Source organism: Amblyraja radiata, chromosome 38 (genome assembly GCF_010909765.2).
Source record: "Amblyraja radiata isolate CabotCenter1 chromosome 38, sAmbRad1.1.pri, whole genome shotgun sequence".
Taxonomy (NCBI): Eukaryota; Metazoa; Chordata; class Chondrichthyes; order Rajiformes; family Rajidae; genus Amblyraja; species Amblyraja radiata.
In genome coordinates this window covers 819,145-827,233 of record NC_045993.1, presented here as the reverse complement: position 1 = coordinate 827,233, position 8,089 = coordinate 819,145, and positions in this window count along the sequence as shown.

The window sequence follows — 8,089 nt, the reverse complement described above, 5'->3', positions numbered from 1 at the left end:
TGGGATGGTACAACGGTTACATGTGAAGCAACTGGGTAGGTTTAGCCTTACATTCGCTATTAGAACAGAACGGGTAGCACAGTGGAGCTGGAGCTGGAGCTGGCCGTGTTGTTTCAAGCTCCCATTTTGAACTTGGATGCTCCTGTCCTGTTTGCTTCCCCCGGGTAATAATAATAATAATACATTTTATTTATGGGCGCCTTTCAAGAGTCTCAAGGACACCTTACAAAAATTGAGCATGTATAGGAAAAACATGTAAGGGGAATGAAATAAATAGTAGAGACATGACTAGTACACAAAGTAAAGACAGAATTCAATACAAAACACAGCATGAGGCAATTAATGCACAGATGAAAAGGGACGGGGACGTGGGGCTAAGGATAGGCAGAGGTGAAGAGATGGGTCTTGAGGCGGGACTGGAAGATGGGGAGGGACACGGAATTGCGGATCAGTTGGGGGAGGGAGTTCCAGAGCCTGGGAGCTGCCCTGGAGAAGGCTCTGTCCCCAAAACTGCGGAGGTTGGACTTGTGGATGGAGAGGAGACCGGCTGATGTGGATCTGAGGGACCGTGAGGGTTGGTAGGGGGAGAGGAGGTCAATGAGATATGTGGGGGCCAGATGGTGGAGGGCTTTGTAGGTGAGGACCAGGATTTTGTAGGTGATCCGGTGGGAGACGGGAAGCCAGTGAAGTTTTTTGAGGACTGGAGTGATGTGATGCCAGGATTTGGTGTGGGTGATGAGTCGGGCGGCTGCGTTCTGGACCAGTTGGAGTCGGTTGATGTAGGTGGAGCTGATGCCAAGGAGAAGTGAGTTGCAATAGTCCAGTCGGGAGGAGATGAAGGCATGGATGAGTCTTTCAGCAGCAGGCGGTGTGAGAGAGGGTCTGAGTTTGGCGATGTTGCGGAGATGAAAGAAGGAGGTTTTAATGACATGGCGGATGTGAGGCTCAAGGGAGAGGGTGGAATCAAAGATCACGCCAAGGTTGCGGGCCTGGGGAGATGGGGAGACAGTGGTGCCGTCGATGGTGAGAGTGGGGTTATTGATTTTGCTAAGTGTGGCTTTGGAGCCTATGAGGAGAAATTCTGTCTTATCGCTGTTGAGTTTGAGGAAATTATGTTGCATCCAGGTTTTTATTGCTGACAAACAGGAGTTGATATGGGAGAGGGGGGGGTTGTGGGGGGATTTGGTGCCAAGGTAAATCTGGGTGTCATCAGCGTAACAGTGGAAGTCCAGATTGAAGTGGCGGAGTATCTGACCAAGGGGGAGGATGTAGATGATGAAGAGGAGGGGGCCGAGTACGGAGCCTTGGGGAACGCCTTGAGTGACTGCGGCTGTAGCAGAGGTGTGGTTGTGGAGAGAGATGAAGTGGGATCTGTTGGAAAGGTAGGAACGGAGCCAGCTGAGTGCAGAGCCTTCAATGCCGAGGTCCTTGAGTCTGGTGAGCAGGATGTTATGGTTCACTGTATCGAAGGCTGCGCTCAGGTCGAGGAGGATGAGGATGTTCAGGGAACCAGTGTCAGCAGAGGTGAGGAGGTCGTTGAGGACTTTGAGGAGAGCAGTTTCTGTGCTATGGAGGGGGCGAAAGCCAGATTGGAGGGGTTCAAGTAGGTTATACGCAAGGAGGTGGGAATGAAGTTGTGACGCAACGATACGCTCCAGGGTTTTTGAAAGGAAGGGGAGGTTTGAGATTGGGCGGTAGTTAATGAGAGAGGAGGGATCAAGACCAGGTTTCTTTAAGATTGGTGTAACGGCAGCAGTTTTGAAAGCGGAGGGGACAATTCCTTGGGACAATGAGGAGTTGAAGAGATTAGTGAGGTAGGGGCAGAGTACGGGGAGGCAGGACTTCAACAGGGGAGTGGGGAGAGGGTCGAGGGAGCAGGTGGTGGGTTTGGAAGAGCTGATGAGTTTGGAGATTTCAATAGGGGTGACCAGGTCAAACTGGGAGAGGAAGCAGTGTGGAGGAGGGGTAAGGAGGGGTACTGCACTATCTTCCTACATCTGCAAAAGGTCCTGATTCCTGGGTTAATTCATGACTATAACTTATCCAGCGTTCATGCAGCTGCAAGAATGGATAGGGTGGATTACTGGGCAATAGATAGTAGATGGCAGGGAAATCAATGGGATAGATGACATTTCTCCAACAGCCAGCATTGATCAATTAACTGACTGGCTCCCTTCTCTGACATCATCTGTGTCATTCACTCCACAGTTTAACACGTACAGCACAGTGGTGGACAACGATCCTATTGCTGTGGCCTCACTGCCATTGCCGGCCACGGTTACCTGCTGTTCTTTCCGCTTGTCCACCAGCTTGCAAATAAATAACCGGTCATGTTTTACGCTGGAGTCCAGTGTCTGCAGTTCCTTGTATCTCCAGGTTTCGATGTATATTGGAGTGCGATGGGAATCCTCCAGCTTCACACGTGTGTGGATAGTGCAGTGCTCATTTGGTCATAGCTGCCTGCAATATGTAGACCCAGCGTGGTTGGTTATCTTGTATCGTGGTTGCACCTTGCAACCAGTCAACTTGCAAGGGCGTTCAAAAGGGAACTGCAGATGCTGGAATATCGAAGGTACACAAAATTGCTGGGGAAACTCAGCGGGTGCAGCAGCATCTATGGAGCGAAGGAAATAGGAGACGTTTCGGGCCGAAACCCTTCTTCAGACTTGCAAGGGCGTTCGTTGCACAGTGCAGGAAGGAACTGCAGATGCTGGTTTACACCGAAGATTGACACAAAATGCTGGAGTAACTGAGCGGGACATCTCTGGAGAGAAGGAATGGGTGACTTTTTGGGTCGAAACCCGTCTTCAGACTCTGTCCAGTGTCACCACTGATGTTCACAGTGGGGGCATGAGCTTGTTTGCCGGGGCAGACTGCAGCTCCGACTACGGAACCACAAAGCACTGGGGGACACACAATCCAAGGTTGTGCTGAAACTTAGACAATAGGTGCCAGGATTAGGCCATTCAGCCCTTCGAGCCGGCACTGCCATTCAATATGATCATGGCTGATCATCTAAAATCAGTACCCCGTTCCTGCCTTCTCTCCATATCCCTTGATTCATTTAGCCCCAAGAGCTAAATCTAACTCTCTCTTGAAAACATCCAGTGAATTGGCCTCCACTGCCTTCTGTGACAGAGAATTCCAGATTCACAACTGGGTGAAAAAGTCTATCCTCATCCGAGTCCTGCTGCGGGAGGTGCCGTCTATTTATGAGGTGTCCCCCGCCCCCCCCCCCTCAGAAGAGCATCGCTGATCAACTCCACATTCAAATCTCCCCGTACTAAAGTAAATAACCATCCCTCCTTATCAAGAATACAGCCACCTCATTGAGTGATTCGCTTTCCCAAAGACAGTGGGAGACAGAGCTCTAAAGACTCAGGACCACCAGAGGGGAGGCGATGTTAGGACACGACCCTAACCCAATTCTAAATCCTTCCTGCAAGAGGAGGCCTCCTGTCCACATCCACCTTCCTGAGCCACTGTGGCCTGTGCGGGCTCCAGCCTGGTGTGATGGCCGTTCCTCTGGTTTATGGATGCCAACAAGATCATGAAGGACCCCTACCACCCCAGCAACAGACTGTTCCAGCAGCTACGGTCAGGCAAGCGCCTCCGCTGTCACGCTGTGAAAACAGAGAGGACGAGACGGTGTTTATTCCCACATGCCGTCAGGACTGTAAACACTTATCTCACCAGGGAGTAACTACTGTTGTGTCTTTTAAAAAAATGTAAATACTGGTTCTGTTCTGTAATTTTTGCATGATCCCGCAGGCATTGTCACTTTCATTTCACTGTACATCTTGTATGTGTATGTAACAAATAAAGTTGACTTGACTTGACTTGGATTGGGGTTGACCAAGCTGGCCCTTCCAGCATCATGGTTGCACTGTAAACACTTGGTTGAAGATTTCCAACCAGACAGGTCGTGTTGCTGAATACATTCTGTATCCAGCAACACATCCAGTCCACTTGTGTCCTCAACCAAGTCTCCTCTCAGTCTTCTAAATTCCAACCTGTCCTCATTTCCAGATAAGAGTTTAATAAATCCCTGTCTTCCAATATCTGTCCTTACTTGCCCAAGGACATTGATACTGCACAGTACACCCAATGTGATCTCACCCACACCCAGTCTAATTGAAGTATTCAATCCCCCTCATAATGTATCATAACATCTCGTTAGCTTTCCTAATTATGTGTTGCATCTGCAGACTAGTCTTTTGTAACTCAAGCAGGGCAACCCAGATCAGCCTTCGGCAATCTCCCATGATTTAAATATACAAGGGCGGCATGGTGGCATAGCGGTTAGCGTTGCTGCCTCACAGCGCCAGAGACCTGGGCTCCATCCCGACCACTGGTGCTGTCTGTACGGAGTTTGCATGTTCTCGGGTTTTCTCCAAGATCTTCAGTTTCCTCCCACACTCTAAAGGCGTACAGGTTTGTAGGTTAATTGGCTTGGTTTAATTGTAAAAGAATTGTCCCTAGTGTGTGTAGGGTGGCGTTAATGTGCGGGGATCGCTGGTTGGTGCGACTCGGTGGGCCGAAGGGCCTGTTTCCATGCAGTATTTCACAACTAAACTAAAGGTTCATGAACTGGTGCACACAACCATAATCCTAGCTCAACTATGGAACACCAAATTGCCACTAGTGTGTGTAGTGTTAGTGTGTGTGTGTGTGTGTGAGTGATTGGTGGTCGGCATGGACCCAGTGGGCCGAAGGACCTCTTTCTGTGCTGTATCTTTCAGTTAAACTGCTCGACCTCCTTGCAGACTGCTGTGTCCAACCAGGTGAGTGTGAAACCGGTGGATTCCCATCGCACTCCAGGCATTGCACTGCAGCCTAAAGGAAGGTCCTTACATCCCCTCCACAGATGCTGCCTGACCCGCTGAGTTACTCCAGCACTTTGCATTTTGCTCAAGATTCCAATGTCTGCAGTTCTTTATGTTTCCTTCTAAATTGGACGTTGAGAGGATGCAGAAGAAATTAACCAGGATATCGCCTGGATTAGAGGCAATTAGCTGTAAGGAGAGTCTGAGATGCTGGAATAACTCAGCGGGTCAGGCAGCATCTGTGGAGAACATAGATAGGTGACGTTTCACAGAGTGCTGGAGTAACTCAGCGGGTCAGGCAGCATCTGTGGAGAACATGGATAGGTGACGTTTCACAGAGTGCTGGAGTAACTCAGCGGGTCAGGCAGCATCTGTGGAGAACATAGATAGGTGACATTTCACAGAGTGCTGGAGTAACTCAGCGGGTCAGGCAGCATCTGTGGAGAACATGGATAGGTGACGTTTCACAGAGTGCTGGAGTAACTCAGCGGGTCAGGCAGCATCTGTAGAGAACATGGATAGGTGACATTTCACAGAGTGCTGGAGTAACTCAGCGGGTCAGGCAGCATCTGTGGAGAACATGGATAGGTAACGTTTCACAGAGTGCTGGAGTAACTCAGCGGGTCAGGCAGCATCTGTGGAGAACGTGGATAGGTGACGTTTCACAGAGTGCTGGAGTAACTCAGCGGGTCAGGCAGCATCTGTGGAGAACATGGATAGGTGACGTTTCACAGAGTGCTGGAGTAACTCAGCGGGTCAGGCAGCATCTGTGGAGAACATGGATAGGTGACGTTTCGGGTCGAGACCCTTCTTCAGGAGAGACTTGGACTGTTTTCTCTGATACGTTGTGGGTTGACTGGGAAGACCTGATTGAATTATACAAAATAACGGGAGCCGTATATAGGATAGACAGTTGGATCCAGAAATGTCAAAGACTAGAGGGCAGAAGTTTAAAGGATATTAGTTTTACATTAGTTCAGAGATACAGCGCGGAAACAGGCCCTTCGGCCCAACGAGTCCGTGCCGACCTGCGATCCTCACACACTAGCACTATCCTGCACACACTAGGGACAATTTACAATTTACAGAAGCCAAATAACCTATAAACCTGGAGTGTGGAAGGAAACCGGAGCACCCGGAGAAAACCCACACGGGTCAGGGGGAGAACCTCTGTACAGGATGGAACCCGGGTCTGTGGCACTGTGAGGCAGCAGCCCTACCCGCTGCGCCATGGGTGGTGTCCCCAGACCCTGACGCAGAGCTTGTGATGGAGTCCTACCTGTATCAGTGTGGATAGGAACACTACCTGCCCACCAGGGGGCACCACAGAGAGAGACACACACACACACCGACACACCAACAAAAAAAATGATCAACAAAATATACGATAGGCAGCACAGCAATTATTCGGCATTTAAAACACGAAAGAGGTCAAACTATTTTTTTTAGAAAAGAACAAAATACAGAGGAAGAATGTGTTTGCCTTTCATTCTGTGGACACAGTATACAATGCAAGTTGTACATTTTGCGAGGGGGGGGTGGGTTCGGTGGGCGGGGGGGGGGGAGGGGGGGAAAAATAGGAAAAGAAAAATATTTGCAGGACATTGTTAAACAATTAAAAATATATAATATATGTAACATCAATACAAGAACACAAATCAAAAACGGTAACGATACCTTTCAGGCCATAACATTGTACAGTTAGAACACATCATTAAAAAAGGTCGATAATAAGTATTACATAAAGAGAGTGAGAGATGAAGCCATTGCATCTCTGCAGGCAGATTACGACTGATGCCCAATGTCCATCCCCAAACCACAAAGGCCCAGGCCTACAAAATGGCTGCTCACACCATCCTGTCTCCATGACATGAGTCTCATCCTCCTCCCTCCCCTCCCCTGCCCTGTCATCCCCTCCCCTCTGCTCTCCTCTCCTCCCCTCCCCTTCCCCTCTCTTCCCCTCCTCTCCCCCACTCTCCGCCCACCCCGCTTGGAGTTAAAAAGTCTTTAAAAACCTGATCAACTTCACACTCACACACACACACAGACACACACACACACATAGATAGACAGACAGACAGACACACACATATAGACAGACACATAGACACACACATAGACACAGACAGACACACACATATAGACACACAGACAGACACCACAGACACACACACACACACTTGACACACACAACACACACTCCACACACACACAACACCCACACCAGACACACTCCCCGTCACTCCCCCCCACACACACAACGCTCGACACACATACATACACTCCACACACATGACACTACACACACTCAACACATGCACACACAGACCACCCTCAACATGCATGCACACACAAAAAAATAGACAGCCCTTGACACACACACACACAACACTCGATACTACAGGCAGTTTGACCAGGAGGAGCAAGTATTATTGTTATAACCGGCGTGGATGGTGGTGGGGAATCCCCCCTGTGTAGGTGATGAAGTGAGGAGGTGGATAAGGAAGGGGGGGGGGGGAATCAGAGAGTGACCACTACATAACTACCCCACACCGCCACCCTCCCCCCCTCCCCCACCCCCCGGAGACGCATCGCACCATTTTTGTCGTAACCTGCCTCTATTTTTTTTTTGGAATAAAATAGGACACTTGACAATTCTCAGAACATATTATATAAACCAAGTACTAATAAAGTCCAGTCAGACTGAACAGCACAACTAAGCAACCTTCTGTGTGTTTTTTTTTTCTCTGTTAAGTATTTGTTAGCTCTCTCAAATACAATATAGTACATGGACTTTTTGCTCTATACAATATATACAAGGGAGATGTAGCAAGTTGCCAATTGCTTTTAAAAACCGTCACAACAGCTCAGCATCTGATAAAGGACAGATCCTAATTTATTTATTTTTTTGTGTAAAACTTACATTTTACTGGAAGGATGACACGGAAATCTGCAAGATATTTTTAAATAACATAAAACGATTAAATTATATTCTGCCCACGTTAGGTTGGTGGTGGGGTTGTGTGTGTGTGTGTGCGTTTTTTTTTTGCGTTTTTAAAATAGTTAATTATTTTTGTTAAAAGGACAAAGAGGGTGGGAGTGGAAATATTTGATTAAAATCTGAGAAAAATTATCGGTCTGTAATATGTTGCAGTTGCTCAATCAGACCCTCAGAGAATTGGTTTTAAAAAGCTCAGAGCCTCTCCCACAAGAGTTCTTTTCCTAGGGGTAGGGTGGGGGGGGTAGGGGTTTAATCTCCCTCC